The sequence below is a fragment of the Schistocerca cancellata genome, chromosome 9 (assembly GCF_023864275.1).
Source record: "Schistocerca cancellata isolate TAMUIC-IGC-003103 chromosome 9, iqSchCanc2.1, whole genome shotgun sequence".
Classification (NCBI taxonomy): Eukaryota; Metazoa; Arthropoda; class Insecta; order Orthoptera; family Acrididae; genus Schistocerca; species Schistocerca cancellata.
This window is the reverse complement of record NC_064634.1, coordinates 65,033,567-65,051,742: the sequence shown is the minus strand read 5'-3', so window position 1 is coordinate 65,051,742 and position 18,176 is coordinate 65,033,567. Positions and strand designations below refer to the sequence as shown.

The 18,176-nt window shown below is 44.9% G+C and overlaps 1 long non-coding RNA gene across 1 annotated transcript in view; it reads right to left on the bottom strand.

Annotated features, from left to right (window-relative positions):
• LOC126101098 (uncharacterized) overlaps positions 1–17,914 on the bottom strand; it is a 102,052-nt gene extending 84,138 nt beyond the window's left edge. Inside the window, exon 1 of the long non-coding RNA XR_007522260.1 lies at positions 17,823–17,914. This is a non-coding gene — a long non-coding RNA (uncharacterized LOC126101098). The remainder of the gene's footprint in view (positions 1–17,822) is intronic.
• Between the last annotated feature and the right edge of the window lie 262 nt (positions 17,915–18,176).

The window sequence follows — 18,176 nt, the reverse complement described above, 5'->3', positions numbered from 1 at the left end:
TGAAGCGAATGCAGTGAAGTGCTTCCTTCAGTTTAGAAATCGAGTTGAAGTCACGAGGGCTTAAGTCAGGGGAGTGCAGTAGGTGGTATAGCAATTAGCAGCCCCATCAGTCAAACAAATCAGTAACAGCTTGCACTGTACGTGCTTGAGCATTGTCCTGCAAAATGATGGTCAGGTCCTGCAGAAAGTGTCATCACTTCTGTCTCTATGCTGTTCATTTTTGGAACACAACCTACGACCAGCTTAGAGGCAGAATTGATGACACTCTTTTCAGGACCTGACCATCATTTTGCAGGACAATGCTCAAGCACGTACAGTGCAAGCTGTTACTGATTTGTTTGACTAATGGGGCTGCTAAGTGCTATACCACCAACTGCACTTCCCTGACTTAAGCCCTCGTGAGTTCAACTCGATTTCTAAACTGAAGGGAACGCTTCACGGCCTTCGCTTCAGAACTGCTACAACTTCGTCTGGCGATAGACCGCGCCGCTCGAACTGTCAACACAACTGGCACTGCTAAGAGAATGCTACGACTTCCACATCGCTGGAAACGGGTTATACACAATGCTACAATGCTGATGACTACTTTGAAGGTCAGTCAAAGTTTGAAACACGTATCCATTTTGTACGAGCTGTAAATAAATAGTTGCCACTATTAAAGTTCCAACCCTCGTAAAATCTTCTCAACCTTGATGATTTTTTCCAAAAAACAATTGTCTGCGCGGTTTTGATTTATGTCTAGTTGCAGCAGGCGTCATCGTTTTTGTTCGGAAGTCAACGAGTGTGGCACAAACTTCACATAAAATTTTCTTCTTCTTCTTATTCTTCTTCTTCTTCTTCTTCTTCAAAACATTCTGAAGAATATCTTGAACTCTTGATTCAGAGACGTTGCTCCGTTGCGATTTCTAGCACAATAACGTTGACACGCTAACCGCTGCACGTCCACTACCTAATACTGTGTTACAACTGACTGATCGAATGCACATCTTTTGTTTACTGTTGTTAACTTAAAGTGCTAGCGTAGTTACTGCACTGACGTCTCTTAAGCCCGTCTCACACGGAGCAAGGTTCGCCGCAAGTTTTTTAGATGGCGTGCATGCCTGCCGGCTTGCAGGGAAAGCAGCCGGCTATCTTCCACGCCGAAGCTCTCCCATGGTGCAAGATCGGCAGCTAGTTGTGTTTTGATCGGTTGCATGTCGTATCGAACGAAGATGGCTGCTTCAGGTACAGATGTTCAGAGCAAACTGGCGTTATTAGCTGTTTTGGTACTAAACGATGCAGAAATGCATGCTAATGAGAGAAGAAGAAAGAAAGAAGGTACGAAAAACTGGATTAAGAGGAGGAACGCTGGAAAAGGTGTGCTCTCCATACTTCATAAAGAGTTGAGGTTAGTTCGCGTAACACCTACTTTTGTTTGAAAAGTATCACCATTTCATTACTGTTTGACTTTATAAATATACCAATAATGACTGTTATATACGACTTTATTTTATAGGATAGAAGATCGTACATCCTTTTCAAATTTATATGGATTTATATGGTCGAACAAGACACACGGCACTTGCAACTCTTTCGAGTGCTTCTGCACGCAAGTGTTTATTATAATAGTTTGCGCTTTTCACGACGTACAGACACTGTTCTTCCCTATAAGTACATATCAATGCTTCAGTCGCTTCCTTGGACCACTGCGGTGCCATTATTTAATAACTATAAGAACTTCCTACCGCACCTCACAACAGCAGAAAAGCGAGTATCAACAAAGGCTTCCCGCCCAAGCTTTCCGCGTCTGACGTCACAAACGAAACGTCTCATGATTGGCCAACGCAGGTAGCACACAGGGAACCTTACAAGAAAAATAGCACCGGACCTATCCTGGAAATCTTACAAGGTTCGCAGAAAGGTAGCCCGCTAGGAGACGACGGAGCCCGCAAGGTAGCCGTCGCGCGAGCCAGCAACGAAACTTACAGCGAATCTTGCTCCGTGTGAGACGGGCTTTATACGCCAAGATTAGATTAGATTTGATTAGATTAATACTAGTTCCATGGATCATGAATACGATATTTCTTAATGATGTGGAACGAGTCAAATTTTCCAATACATGACATAATTAAGTTAATTTAACAACATACTTAAGTTAATATAACAACTTTTTCATTTTTGTGTTTTTTATTTATTTTTTATTTTTTTTAAATATTTTTTTAATTTATATCTAAAAATTCCTCTATGGAGTAAAAGGAGTTGTCATTCAGAAATTCTTTTAATTTCTTCTTAAATACTTGTTGGTTATCTGTCAGACTTTTGATACTATTTGGTAAGTGACCAAAGACCTTAGTGCCACTATAACTCACCCCTTTCTGTGCCAAAGTTAGATTTAATCTTGAATAGTGAAAATCATCCTTTCTCCTAGTATTGTAGTTATGCACACTGCTATTGCTTTTGATTTGGGTTTGGTTGTTAAAAACAAATTTCATAAGAGAGTATATATACTGAGAAGCTACTGTGAATATCCCTAGATCCTTAAATAAATGTCTGCAGGATGATCTTGGGTGGCCTCCAGCTATTATTCTGATTACACGCTTTTGTGCAATAAATACTTTATTCCTCAGTGATGATTTACCCCAAAATATGATGCCATATGAAAGCAACGAGTGAAAATAGGCGTAGTAAGCTAATTTACTAAGATGTTTATCACCAAAATTTGCAATGACCCTTATTGCATAAGTAGCTGAACTCAAACGTTTCAGCAGATCATCAATGTGTTTCTTCCAATTTAATCTCTAATCAATGGACATACCTAAAAATTTCGAATATTCTACCTTAGCTATATGCTTCTGATTAAGGTCTATATTTATTAATGGCGTCATACCACTGACTGTACGGAACTGTATGTACTGTGTCTTATCAAAATTCAGTGAGAGTCCGTTTACAAGGAACCACTTAGTAATTTTCTGAAAGACAGTATTGACAATTTCATCAGTTAATTCTTGTTTGTCAGGTGTGATTACTATACTTGTATCATCAGCAAAGAGAACTAACTTTGCCTCTTCATGAATATAGATTGGCAAGCCATTAATATATATAAAGAACAACAAAGGACCCAAGACTGACCCTTGTGGAACCCCATTCTTGATAGTTCCCCAGTTTGAGGAATGTGCTGATCTTTGCATATTATGAGAACTACTTATTTCAACTTTCTGCACTCTTCCAGTTAGGTACGAATTAAACCATTTGTGCACTGTCCCACTCATGCCACAATACTTGAGCTCGTCTAGCAGAATATCATGATTTACGCAATCAAGAATGAAACCAATCTCGAGCTTTTTGGACGGACGGTGTATGTCTAAAGATCCAAGGAAATCGGTAGCTCGTGACACGGTTGTCTACTGGACAGGAAAGTAAATTCAATGTAAGGGGCGAAAAATAAATCATTTCTTCCGAATCTGTGATACTGACGATCACTTATCATCGTCGTTCGTTTTGCGGTTGGTTTATCCTCCAAAGAAAATGAAGCACGCCGTGTTCGCTACAGGGACTCAACATTACTGACACAGGAACGCTTCACCGACGAGGAATGCCTGCGAAACTGCCGTCGCCTTGGCGATACCCGACTTCCCTGGTAACACAATGCGAGATCTCGTTCAGGATGGGCTGAGCAGCTGCGACGCTAATTCACGTTTAACGACGGCGGCACGGCCGTGCCGGTTGACCTGCTTTCACGAGCGAGCTGGCAGCTTGGAGGACGGTGTTCTTTCATTTTTTTAAAAAAAATCTTATTTCCAAGGTTCTGTGCAGCCACATTGTTGATTATTAGAAGCGAAAACACGAGGTCACGGCCTTCAGAGTCTCTCCCCCTCCCCACTCCCATTGTTCTAAGCATCACTACGCAGTGATGAACTGTTAGAATGTCACTTCTTAAGTGTCTTGCTGTTGCATGCTCGTCGCAGCATCTGAATTGTACCAAGCTTAAACAGAGCATACAACTCACAATTTAAAAAAAAAAATGTCGTATATTGCTGAATGGAACCGAATAATTCCTTATTGATGTTATCCCTTTTCTCTTGTGTGCCTGCTGTCTGTTGAAACAACGTTTCCACCGACTTGGCCTGATATATTTCCGAACTACTTTTTGGGTGAGCTGCCGGTTTTTGCGAAGGCTGCAGTTCGTCCTGTTACCTTACTGTCAACTGGTACTGTCCACTGACTTGTTCTAGATGTTACTTGGGTTTCGAAGCGACGTCTGTTATAAAGGATTTCCATTTTTTAACTTTTACTTTTGCGCGGAAGAGCGCCACATGTGTGTTCACAGAACCCTCCCACCAACGTGTGTTTTTATTCGTTTGAAGGCGGTAAAATTAAGTTATTTGAATAAACAAGAACACTGCGACCGTTAGCATTCTTTGTTGGAGAACACGACCGGTTTCGTAAATTAAATTTGTGTCATCGGGTGCTTCACTGTATCCAAAGGGATAAAAGAACCTGTGCGGCTGTTCCCGGCGGAGGTTCGAGTCCTCCCTCGGGCATGAGTGTGTGTGTTTGTCCTTAGGATAATTTAGGTTAAGTAGTGTGTAAGCTTAGGGACTGATGACCTTAGTATTTAAGTTCCATAAGATTTCACACACATTTGCACACACACAACTTACCAAAATCCAGCCATCCCAAGAAACGGACAACTAAAAGCGATAAGGTCTATGTGTACTTACAGTCATAAGATTAAAGGTTCTGCGTAGTGGTTAGACGCTGGACTCGCATTCGGGAGGACGACGGTTCAATCCCGCGTCCGGCCATCCTGATTTAGGTTTTCCGTGATTTCCCTAAATCGCTCCAGGCAAATGCCGGGATGGTTCCTTTCAAAGGGCGCGGCCGACTTCCTTCCCCGTCCTTTCCAATCCGATGAGACCGATGACCTCGCTGTCTGGTCTCCTTCCCCAAAGCAACCAACCAAACAATTAAAAGTTCCATTTAACCGGATAGGCTCATTACCAATATTTATATCCAGGTATTTAGAACTTTTAAATCGCGAATTTAGGAGCGTCTATGATAAAATGTATTGGGAGCTAAGGGCATCCCCAACCTAGAAAATAACCCGGTAAAAACGTCGAAGTAAGAACGCAGTAGCTATTAAAATAATTTAAAATAAAAATAATTAAAGTACATAGGAAAAACGCCACTGTGGTTGCCCTACGTACAAAATAGTGAGTAAAATTAAGGACTTACGATGCTGTATCACCTTACGTGGGGGAATAAGCGATAGCGTCAGGGAGCTTTAAATCCTATGAGTCCGCAGAATCAACTGCCAAAAGGGTTTTGTGAGTGGACATGGAAAAAAAAGAAAAAAATGAAATCCTAGAGGATTGGCCCGTAATGGTACAAGAGGTCAGAAAAGGGGAACGAATATCGCCACCGTCTCACGGTGCATTTGTAACTAAAAATTACTCATTTTATTAGAAACTGTTCCGCCTATTGTATTTCAACTCTGGAATGTTTCTTCACTGTTAGTTGAATCTATATATGTAAAACTTGAAATGTGTGTTGACCTGGATCCATTTTGTGTCGTACACTGCCTGTAAAAGTGAACCACCAGAGTCAGTAGCAATGTGATTTTATTTTTGGCGATTACAAAATGGAGTCAAAAGTACAAAGACCTTAGGAGTATGAGTCTGGTGATCAGTACGACGTTACACACCGTCTCGTCTGGATGCGCCCACCGAGTCGGTTGGGAAGGGTGCCGTCGAGGTTTTGTACCTCTCCTCAGGTAAGCTCGCCCAAATCTGTTGCAACTGGTCCTCGGTATCCTGGATTCTGGTGCTGGGACGGAGTGGACGTTCGAGCTCGACCCACACAAGTTCTGTGGGGGACAGATCTGAGGATCTAGTGGGCCACGGGAGAACCGCAGCACCACCCGTACAGTTCATAGGCACGAGCATTGAGAAATGGCACCGAGATGCTATCGCATGAGAGGTAACACGCGAGCGTGGCTGTGATGTACCGTTATGCCGTCAGATTTCCCTCACGCACTATCAGCCGTGACCAGAAGTCTCACCAGATGGTTCCCGACATCACGGCGCTAGAGGTTGCACCGCTGTTCCACTGGAGGAATGGAACCTCTCCCAGGCTCGATGTCATACTCGCCGACGATTGTCATCCTGGGTAGTGCAGAACCACCATCCATTGCTCAGCATAGTGCGATGCCATTCGCCGGCAGTATATGCTCCCCACACTCCAAACTGTTTGCACTGTCCCAACCCCAGCCTGCGACGGTAATTCCCTAATCCGTCTACTACTAGACTCTGACCAATGGTACGGGACGACTCAGAATGTTGTACGGAGTCCATTACCTGTTCTCCGATGGCAGACACAGACGTGGAAGTGTTACAGTGTGCTTGGCGAGCATTTCACCGATCCTCCATTGTGGTGGTCAGACTTCGTCGCCTGGAACCTTGACGACGAGTATTCATGCCCTCAACTCTCCATGCTGTCCATCATGGGGCCCGTGTTACGTCCGAATGCCCCACAAATCTGGATATTGCTCGATTCGACTAGTTGGCCAAATGGACTGGTTGGTTGGTTTTGGGGAAGGAGACCAGACAGCGCGGTCATCGGTCTCATCGGATTAGGGAAGGATGCAGAAGGAAGTCGGCCGTGCCCTTTCAGAGGAACCATCCCGGCATTTGCCTGGAGTGATTTAGCGAAATCACGGAAAACCTAAATCAGGATGGCCGGACGCGGGATTGAACCGTCGTCCTCCCGAATGCGAGACCAGTGTCTAACCACTGCGCCACCTCGCTCGGTGGCCAAATGGAGGCCCACAATGAGCCCCATTTTTAAAACTCAGTCAGTTGCTGATGTCGCTATCTCACTCGAGTACCCAGCATCTTCGTGTTCTTCAGTGATCAGTCATCATCTGGTGCTATTAAGCACGCCCCCTTATATACCGCAGGCCGCGGTGGCCGAGCGGTTCTATGCGCTTCAGTCTGAAACCGCGCTGATGCTACGGTAGCAGGTTCGAATCCTGCCTCGGGCGTGGAAGTGTGTGATGACCTTAGTTTAGTTAGGTTTAAGTAGTTGTAAGTCTAGGGGACTGAGGACCTCAGATGTTGAGTCCCGTAGTGTTCAGAGCCATTTGAACCCCCAGACAGACGAGCGAGACACATGCAAGCCACGTGCGATGGCTGTAGTAGTCGTCCATGGGTCCTCTTCAACTTGATGAATCACTTCCTTTTCCAATACGACAGTGCGCCGCCTTCTCGGAGCATCACAGTTTGTTCTATCACTTGTGAATTTCTCACTTTCCCGCAGCCGTTGTTCTACTTTGGCAAACATGTCATGAAGTGGAATATAAAGTACACACCGGAAGCAGCTACTAGGGTAGCAGAGTACGTGTGGCGTGCACACGGGGGTTTTTTAGGTTAGAGGGACCCCCCCTTGGGCGAAACGATAAAATACCTGACGGCTTACCAGAGAGGACATTATCATCGTTGATAAAGAACGTCCGTCCTCAGAGACCAAAACCAGGAAAAGTTAACGTAATATTGGTAAACTGCAGGAGTATCCAGGGCAAGGTTCCTGAATTAGTATCTCTTATTGAAGGAAATAGTGCGCATATAGTATTAGGAACGGAAAGTTGGTTAAAACCGGAAGTGAACAGTAACGAAATCCTAGACACAGAATGGAATATATACCGCAAGGATAGGATAAACGCCAATGGTGGAGGAGTATTTATAGCAGTAAAGAATTCAATAATATCCAGTGAAGTTATTAGCGAATGCGAATGTGAAATAATCTGGGTTAAGCTAAGTATCAAAGGTGGGTCAGATATGATAGTCGGATGCTTCTATAGACCACCTGCATCAGCAACCGTAGTAGTTGAGCGCCTCAGAGAGAACCTGCAGAACGTCGTGAAGAAGTTTCGTGATCATACTATTGTAATAGGGGGAGACTTCAATCTACCAGGTATAGAATTGGATAGTCACACAATCAGAACTGGAGCCAGGGACAGAGACTCTTGTGACATTATCCTGACTGCCTTGTCCGAGAATTACTTCGAGCAGATAGTTAGAGAACCAATTCGTGAAGCTAACGTTTTAGACCTCATAGCAACAAATAGACCGGAACTTTTCGACTCCGTGAATCAGCAGTTGTCTTGTGACAGCGAGAGCGAGAGCACCAGCAGCAGCACAGTACTGTTTGTATAAAGCGTTTATTTTGCATTTTGTTTACGACCTTCCACTAAGGAAGGGATTCTATTTGTGTTTATCTGCTCTGCATAGTAACTAACAGTTCTTGATAAAACTTTACGTAGTTTTCGTGTTAGATTTCTTAGTGTTTTCTTGATCGTTTAGAACAGAAAGCGCCCTAAAACCGTCTTTTGTTTGTTTCGCGGCCGTTAGCCACTAGTCACTTGAATCAGCAGTTGTCTTGTGACAGCGAGAGCGAGAGCACCAGCAGCAGCACAGTACTGTTTGTATAAAGCGTTTATTTTGCATTTTGTTTACGACCTTCCACTAAGGAAGGGATTCTATTTGTGTTTATCTGCTCTGCATAGTAACTAACAGTTCTTGATTAAACTTTACGTAGTTTTCGTGTTAGATTTCTTAGTGTTTTCTTGATCGTTTAGAACAGAAAGCGCCCTAAAACCGTCTTTGTTTGTTTCGCGGCCGTTAGCCACTAGTCACTTGAATCAGCAGTTGTCTTGTGACAGCCAGAGCGAGAGCACCAGCAGCAGCGAGTACTGTTTGTATAAAGCGTTTTTGTACTTATTTGCTGCGCTTAGCTTTTAAATAGTTTTTCTGGGAAAACCTAGCGTAGTTTTCGCGTCTCGTATTTCAGTGAGTGTTTCTTGATTATCAGAGTAGCTCATCAGAAGATTATCTTGGGAATTTGTCACCGTATAGGGTAGGGTAAACATAGTCATGTGTAGGGACTGTGGTTGTTGTGAGCGGACGCAAGGAGAATTGGCCACTCTTCGGGGGCAGGTGGAGGCTTTGTCTGTTAGGCTCATCGAGCTCGAGGCGCAGGCGTCGGCTCGTAGTGGCGTTGGGGCAACTGTGGTGAGACCTATGCCTACTTCGGTGGCCTTGGAATCACATGGAACCCCTGATGTCGCTGCGTCTTCCGGCAGTGAGCATCTTACCGGTCAGCCATCACTCCAGGGTGAATGGCGGACAGTGGTGGGCTCTCGCGTGCCTGGCCGAAAGGCGAAGGTGGGATCTGGCCGCGTGGCAGCTGCCTTACCCCTTTCCAACAGGTACGGGGTGCTTCCTAGTGGTGATGACATCGTTTCCGAGCCACCACAGGATGCCTCGCCTGTTGGGCCAGTGGCCGATTCTCCGGCAAGGTCCCGACAGTCACAGAGGGCGGGCCTATTAGTTATAGGGAGCTCCAACGTTAGGCGGGTTATGGAGCCCCTCAGGAAAATAGCGGGTAGGTCGGGGAAGAATGCCAGTGTGCACTCGGTGTGCTTGCCGGGGGGTCTCGTCCGTAATGTGGAGGAGGCCCTTCCGGCAGCTATTGAACGCACTGGGTGTGACCGGCTGCAGATAGTAGCACATGTCGGAACGAATGACGCCTGCCGCTTGGGTTCTGAGGCCATCCTTGGTTCCTTCCGGCGGCTGGCTGATTTGGTGAAGACAACCAGCATCGCACGCGGAGTGCAAGCTGAGCTTAATATCTGCAGCATAGTGCCCAGAGTCGATCGCGGTCCTCTGGTTTGGAGCCGTGTGGAGGGTCTAAACCAGAGGCTCAGACGACTCTGCGACTATAATGGTTGCAAATTCATCGACCTCCGTTATTGGGTGGAGAACTGTAGGGCCCCCCTAGACAGGTCAGGCGTGCACTACACACCGGAAGCAGCTACTAGGGTAGCAGAGTACGTGTGGCGTGCACACGGGGGTTTTTTAGGTTAGGGGGACCCCCCCTTGGGCGAAACGATAAAATACCTGACGGCTTACCAGAGAGGACATTATCATCGTTGATAAAGAACGTCCGTCCTCAGAGACCAAAACCAGGAAAAGTTAACGTAATATTGGTAAACTGCAGGAGTATCCAGGGCAAGGTTCCTGAATTAGTATCTCTTATTGAAGGAAATAGTGCGCATATAGTATTAGGAACGGAAAGTTGGTTAAAACCGGAAGTGAACAGTAACGAAATCCTAGACACAGAATGGAATATATACCGCAAGGATAGGATAAACGCCAATGGTGGAGGAGTATTTATAGCAGTAAAGAATTCAATAATATCCAGTGAAGTTATTAGCGAATGCGAATGTGAAATAATCTGGGTTAAGCTAAGTATCAAAGGTGGGTCAGATATGATAGTCGGATGCTTCTATAGACCACCTGCATCAGCAACCGTAGTAGTTGAGCGCCTCAGAGAGAACCTGCAGAACGTCGTGAAGAAGTTTCGTGATCATACTATTGTAATAGGGGGAGACTTCAATCTACCAGGTATAGAATGGGATAGTCACACAATCAGAACTGGAGCCAGGGACAGAGACTCTTGTGACATTATCCTGACTGCCTTGTCCGAGAATTACTTCGAGCAGATAGTTAGAGAACCAACTCGTGAAGCTAACGTTTTAGACCTCATAGCAACAAATAGACCGGAACTTTTCGACTCCGTGAATGTAGAAGAGGGTATCAGTGATCATAAGTCAGTGGTTGCATCAATGACTACAAGTGTAATAAGAAATGCCAAGAAAGGAAGGAAAATGTATTTGCTTAACAAGAGTGATAGGGCACAAATCGCAGAATATCTGAGTGACCACCATCAAACGTTCATTTCTGAGGAAGAGGATGTGGAACAAAAATGGAAAAAATTCAGAAACATCGTCCAGTACGCCTTAGATAAGTTCGTACCGACTAAGGTCCAAAGCGAGGGGAAAGATCCACCGTGGTATAACAATCATGTACGAAAGGTACTACGGAAACAAAGAAAGCTTCATCATAGGTTTAAGAGTAGTCGAATCATAGCTGATAAGGAAAAGCTGAACGAAGCGAAAAAGAGCGTAAAGAGAGCAATGAGAGAAGCATTCAACGAATTCGAACATAAAACATTGGCAAACAATCTAAACAAGAACCCTAAAAAGTTTTGGTCATATGTAAAATCGGTAAGCGGATCTAAATCCCCTATTCAGTCACTCGTTGACCACGATGGCACCGAAACAGAGGACGACCGAAGAAAGGCAGAAATACTGAATTCAGTGTTCCGAAACTGTTTCACTGCGGAAAATCGTAACACGGTCCCTGACTTCAGCCGTCGCACGGACGCCAAAATGGAAAATATTGAAATAAACGATATCGGAATTGAAAAACAACTGCTATCACTTAGTAGCGGAAAAGCATCCGGACCAGACGAGATACCCTTAAGATTCTACAGTGATTATGCTAAAGAACTTGCCCCCTTTCTATCAGGAATTTATCGTAGATCGCTGGAAGAACGTAAAGTACCTAGCGACTGGAAGAAAGCGCAGGTCGTTCCCATTTTCAAGAAGGGTCATAAATCAGATGCGAATAATTATAGGCCTATTTCGCTTACGTCAATCTGTTGTAGAATAATGGAACATGTTTTGTGTTCTCGTATTATGACGTTCTTAGATAATACAAATCTCCTTCATCATAACCAACATGGATTCCGCAAACAGAGATCATGTGAAACTCAGCTCGCCCTATTTGCCCAAGAAATTCACAGTGCCGTAGACACTGGCGAGCAGATTGATGCCGTATTCCTGGACTTCAGGAAGGCATTTGATACGGTTCCGCACTTACGTTTAATGAAAAAAATACGAGCTTACGGAATATCGGACCAGGTTTGTGATTGGATTCAGGATTTCCTAGAAGAAAGAACACAACATGTCATTCTTAACGGTTCAAAATCTGCAGATGTAGAGGTAATTTCGGGAGTACCGCAAGGAAGCGTGATAGGACCTTTATTGTTTACAATATACATAAATGACTTAGTTGACAACATCGGTAGCTCCGTGAGGCTATTTGCAGATGACACGGTTGTCTACAAGAAAGTAGCAACATCAGAAGACTCGTACGTACTCCAGGAAGACCTGCAGAGGATTAATGCATGGTGCGACAGCTGGCAGCATTCCCTAAACGTAGATAAATGTAATATAATGCGCATACATAGGGGCAGAAATCCATTCCAGTACGATTATGCCATAGGTGGTAAATCATTGGAAGCGGTAACGACCGTAAAATACTTAGGAGTTACTATCCGGAGCGATCTGAAGTGGAATGATCACATAAAACAAATAGTGGGAAAAGCAGGCGCCAGGTTGAGATTCATAGGAAGAATTCTAAGAAAATGTGACTCATCGACGAAAGAAGTAGCTTACAAAACGCTTGTTCGTCCGATTCTTGAGTATTGCTCATCAGTATGGGACCCTTACCAGGTTGGATTAATAGAAGAGATAGACATGATCCAGCGAAAAGCAGCGCGATTCGTCATGGGGACATTTAGTCAGCGCGAGAGCGTTACGGAGATGCTGAACAAGCTCCAGTGGCGGACACTTCAAGAAAGGCGTTACGCAATACGGAGAGGTTTATTATCGAAATTACGAGAGAGCACATTCCGGGAAGAGATGGGCAACATATTACTACCGCCCACATATATCTCGCGTAATGATCACAACGAAAAGATCCGAGAAATTAGAGCAAATACGGAGACTTACAAGCAGTCGTTCTTCCCACGCACAATTCGTGAATGGAACAGGGAAGGGGGGATCAGATAGTGGTACAATAAGTACCCTCCGCCACACACCGTAAGGTGGCTCGCGGAGTATAGATGTAGATGTAGCTGTAGATGTAGAAAGTACTCGTGGTACGGACGTTGAGCTTGTTTTCCATTATGGCGAGCTTCACCGTAAATTAACAACATACAGATTTACTCTGCCAACGTGTACTCAGGCATCCTGTTACTGCAGCGCTAGTCTCCGTAATGTCAACTGACTCATCACCAGGAAGCATGAAAACAAGCGAAATGGAAACAGAAGACATCGCGTGACATCGCGTCGTCGTACCATTCGTGAATGTGGGTAGTCCATCGTTACAGTAAACGACGTAAGAAACGTCTAGCGTGCTATTGAGTACCTCTTTGTTTTCTTCGTAACACGGAAAGGAACCGTTTCCGGACATGGGTTCCAGTGTGAAATTTGATGTACGAACCTGTAGAAGTGTGCAACACGAATTGTGAAACGCCCTGCAGATCCGTCGCGCTCTTTACCGGGAGCGCAGGCGAGCTTGCCGTATGCAAGCAGCAGCCCACCAAAATCTCGACTAAGCATCTACCCCTACAGACGCGACACCCGACTGAGGGATCTGCCCCCTACGGACGCTATGCTATGTCACCGTGACAGTTCGGTCTGCCGAAAGGATAGTGCAGAAGGTAATGATGAGGCGCCAGTTTTCCTACCTTGAAGCGCGTAACGGGAAGAAGGCAGTCAGTGGGTCGCTTTCGCTCTCGTGGCGCTTGCCGACAACCCGTCTGCACTCAGCAGAAGCCGGCTGCTGTAAACATCATGGTTCCCAACCGAATTTCTGTAAAGCAAAATCGTCGGATGGGGGAAGGGAGGGGGCGCCCAGATAAAATGGAAAGGGGGGCGGAGGGCATAAATTCAAATATTTGAAACTGTCAATGAAATTATTTAAGAAACTTTTGTTTTTCAGTTCCACCGGCTCACTGAGAACTTCTTCTGCATGAGTAATCCCATTTGGATAAATTTCTGTTTCTTCTAGAACGTTCATAATCACATCCTTTTCATCTCTGTGCAACATTTCCATCTGAAGTCCACCCCCGGTAGCTGAATGGACAGCGTGACGGATTGTCAATCCCCTGGGCCCGGGTTCGATTCCCGGCTGCGTCGGGGAATTTTCTCCGTGCAAGGACTGGGTGTTGTACACATACAAACAAAGTTTGTCAGTTTAATCTCACTCTGAAGTAGACGCTGTTCGTGTTCGAATTTTGACAGTAGTGAGAACGGCCACAAATGCAGACAAAGTAGTTCTGGCATAAACCGTGTCACTGTGTTTAAAACAGGAGAAGGAAACAAGACGCTGGTACGCAGAATAACTTGCAATTAGAGAGAGATTTGCCCCTGAAACTCATCAGAGGAAACATTACTCTCAGAACCCGATGATTTCATCAGCTTTCTCCGATTGGACAATGAAACTTTAAATAATATGTTAAGGTCCTCGTAAAAGGTCAAACTTGGTTGTCAGTTTCGTTTTTGTCAGGCCGCGGGTTTGTCAAACAATTCTGTACACGCGCCAACGAAGTTTGTCAATTTAATCTCACTTTTGAAGGAGATGCTTTCCGGTTGTGCTGTATTTTGACGCCAGCAGGAATGGCTAGAAATGCATATAAAGCATTTCTAATCTTGACTCTGGCACTGTGTTTAAAGAAGAAAAAGTAAAAGACGCTGGACCATGAGAGAGAAATATGCACATGAAATACTGTTAAAGGAAATGTTACTCTCAGAACTCGATGATTCCGTCAACTTCTTGTGGATGGACAGTGAAACTTTTAATAACTTGCGTAGAGTTACTTCGCTCTCACATTACAAAGGGAAACACAAGTATGCGAAAAATTTATTCTCTTCTATTTGGCCCTCTAATGACCGTTCATTAAAATACCTCAACGGGGAAACATTCAGCTTACATTGTCCATGGAAGAACCAGAACTCAGATTTTTTTTTTTAAATTTCGTTGCACACCAGCTTATTTGTTAAAAGTAGAATATTGATTTTCATCTGTACCTCTTCCTCTGTAATGTATGACTGGAAAAGATGCGACACCGCTAGTATTTCGGTAATTATCAGTGTTGTTTTGGTTTTATCCTTGACCATAGTTTCCATTTCTGTGGAAACTCACGATAAGACAAGATAAATTGTAGTAAAACTATTTTTCACTATACATAGGCGGCGAAACATCGATACAAACAAAGTCCGCCATCTTGTCAAACTTTCCGTCGATCAAGATTTCTCGCAACCACATTAAACACGATTATTTGCTTGACAAACACGTCAAGACTGTACACGGACAAATGTTTGGCAAACATAATAAAGTTTGACATTTTATTTGATCGTGTAGTGGGCCATTTAGAGTTTTGATCAAGCGCAGCACTATGTAGTGCAAAGTGAACTCCGTAATTCAGACTGAGAAGGAAAGTGCGAACTTATCGAGCTGAGAACACAGCAACTGTTGCCACCATTAGACATACAGCATCGTCCTCTTCCACTTCAGCTGTACCCACTTTGTAGTGATGGAACAACCGACTGGTTTTAACAACCGACTGTTTTTTCGTTCTGACGATTTTTTCAGTCGAATGGAACAACCGAACGGAACTAGTGTCTGCGGTCACGTCCGTTATGTGGGTGTTTTCCACTCACTCTCTGGTTTGAGTGGTAACTTACTGTGAGAGAATCAGCTGAGCCAAGTCTCTGACTGTCGCGTCCTTTGTATGAATGTTTTCACTCAGTCTCCCGGTAGGGGAGTTTTCGCTTGCATACTTGTGCAGACATGAATCGTGTGTAGGGTTGCCAACTCTTTTTAGAGACAAATATTTTATTTCAAAGAGAGGTAAATAAAAAGTATATTTCTATAAATGAAGAATTTTCAGTATTCATGTATTTATTTTCTTACGTAGGAATTCTGCGTACTTCTTGAATTAAATTTCAATATTTTCGTGTTTTTTAAAAGTTTAATCACTGGTGCTACATTGTCAATTTATATGAGCTCTTCCCTCTGGTTTGCACCCGATACTTGTACTCTTTCAGTAAATCTGAGGTGGCGTCAGTAGAAACATGGAGTATAACTTGTTTTTTACCCAGTCACTCTCTTCTTAAGCATATACTGCTACTTTTCGGAAGTATCTTATCGCGAGAAATATTTGTCATCTTCTCCTTTTCTCGTGCCCTTGTCCCGCATCGAGACAGAGTCGGCATTGTTATTAACGGACGTGACATGGTTAATTTAAGAGCTGGCCGGATGCCCTTCCTGCCACTACCCCATTACCCCCGCCCCTACCTGATGCGGAATATGTGCACCCCAACTGTCTGTCTGTAGTGTTAGAGTTGTGAAACTCGGCGAGACTTGGCCACCAGCCCAGTTTTCACCCAGTGGGATGTGGGAAACCGCCTAAAAACCATTTCCACAGGCTGCCCGGAACACCGACTCTCGTCATTAACCCGTCGGGAGCTGGGCTTTTAACACGTATGGATATCCGGACGAATAAAAATTTTTTTTCATGATTTGGTAATATTACTTGGTTGGATAGCCAGCTCAGCATTCGGGTAGAGGAGTGTGGGGAAACCGCATAAACACCACACTCAGTCTGGCCGTTAGCAGTGATAGAAAGACTTCATAATTCAAATGTGTGTGAATTCCTAAGGGACCAAACTGCCGAGGTCATCGGTCCCTAGATTTACACACTACTTAAACTAACTTACGCTAAGAACAACACACACACACACCCATGCCCGAGGGAGGGCTCGAACCTCCGGCGGGTGGGGCCGCGCAGTTCGTGACATGGCGCACTCCGCGTTGCCACTTCATAATTCAGTGTTAAAAACTACAACACGCTGTATCGATTGCGTTCATTTGGTTGCTCCCACAGACTGATTTGAATCGAAAGGAGTGAATGAACAGTATGTCATTCTCAATGGAGAGAAGTCTTCCGAAGTAAGAGTGATTTCAGGTGTGCCGAAGGGGAGTGTCACAGGACCGTTGCTATTCACAATATATTTAAATGACCTTGTGGATGACATCGGAAGTTCACTGAGGCTTTTTGCAGATGATGCTGTGGTGTATCGAGAGGTTGTAGCAATGGAAAATTGTACTGAAATGCAGGAGGATCTGCAGCGAATTGACGCATGGTGCAGGGAATGGCAATTGAATCTCAATGTAGACAAGTGTAATGTGCTGCGAATACATAGAAAGATAGATCCCTTATCATTTAGCTACAAAATAGCAGGTCAGCAACTGGAAGCAGTTAATTCCATAAATTATCTGTACGCGTTAGGAGTGATTTAAAATGGAATGATCATATAAAGTTGATCGTCGGTAAAGTAGATGCCAGACTGAGATTCATTGGATGAGTCCTAAGGAAATGCAATCCGAAAACAAAGGAAGTAGGTTACAGTACACTTGTTCGCCCATTGCTTGAATATTGCTCACCAGTGTGGGATCCGTACCAGATAGGGTTGATAGAAGAGACAGAGAAGATCCAACGGAGAGCAGCGCGCTTCGTTACAGGATCATTTAGTAATCGCGAAAGCGTTACGGAGATGATAGATAAACTCCAGTGGAAGACTCTGCAGGAGAGACGCTCAGTAGCTCGGTACGGGCTTTTGTTAAAGTTTCTAGAACATAACTTCACCGAAGAGTCAGGCAGTATATTGCTCCCTCCTACGTATATCTCGCGAAGAGACCATGAGGATAAAATCAGAGAGATTAGAGCCCACACAGAAGCATACAGACAATCCTTCTTTCCACGAACAATACGCGACTGGAATAGAAGGGAGAACCGATAGAGGTACTCAAGGTACCCTGCGCCACACACCGTCAGGTGGCTTGCGGAATATGGATGTAGATGTAGAACAGTAATCCAACAGGTACTTAAGTCTACACCGACTGAATCGATTGTTTGCCTTCTGTTTTTCCCATCGTATCACTTTGTTGCTCTAAGCTGGGTACAGAGCCTGGTAACAGGACGAAGTCACGCTGTGTACAGCACGTGCGAGGGATCGGCTGAACACATCTACTGAAGATAGTCGCGAGGGTCGGTCAGCTGCAGTTCGCTGCCCGTGCTTATCACAGTACCTGACTGCGACTGCGCCGGTGAATCCCCCGTGTGACGCGGCGTGCACGGATCACAGATCACAGCCCCGCTCTGGCCGATGCGGATGGCGGCGCGCTACTGCCGCTGTCGCGTGTTCTACCTGCTGGCTACCTGCTGTTCCTGCTACGCCCCTCAATGCCGCCCCTCCTTCCCTCCCTCCCCCGACTGACGGACCCGGGTCGCGCGTCAGTTCTGCCCATTTGGGCAGAATACAAAGAGAGGCTGTGGCACGCTATTCAGCGCTCCGCACGGCGCCACGCTGTACTATGTAGTCGCTACATTTTGTATAGGCATTCTGCAGTTGTTATGAGAGCGAGAGGTTTCGAAGGCCACAC